Source organism: Pteropus vampyrus, unplaced genomic scaffold, assembly GCF_000151845.1.
Source record: "Pteropus vampyrus isolate Shadow unplaced genomic scaffold, Pvam_2.0 Scaffold299, whole genome shotgun sequence".
Classification (NCBI taxonomy): Eukaryota; Metazoa; Chordata; class Mammalia; order Chiroptera; family Pteropodidae; genus Pteropus; species Pteropus vampyrus.
In genome coordinates, this window is record NW_011889080.1 from 532,383 (window position 1) to 532,690 (window position 308).

Here is a 308-nt window from a genome sequence, read left to right on the forward strand (position 1 = left end):
TTCAGCCACTTGAGACACTGCTGCTCACTTGTCAGCTTGGAAAAGCTCAGAGACCTGTGGTCAGCTCAAAGGTGCCACCCCCCGGAAAGGGGTTTGGCCAGACTGAGCAAAGGGACACGCGCTGAGCCCTGAGCGGCGGCCCTGCTTTCTGGGAACTATGCTGAAGATGCACCTCGACGCGTGGGACACACACGCAGTTTGCTCGTAGTGTCGGAAGAGAGACAGCAGCCACCTCGGTGCCCACCAGAAGGCGGACCGAGCAGTGCAGGCACGGCCACACAGCGCAGTGCCACACGGCCCCCGACGGG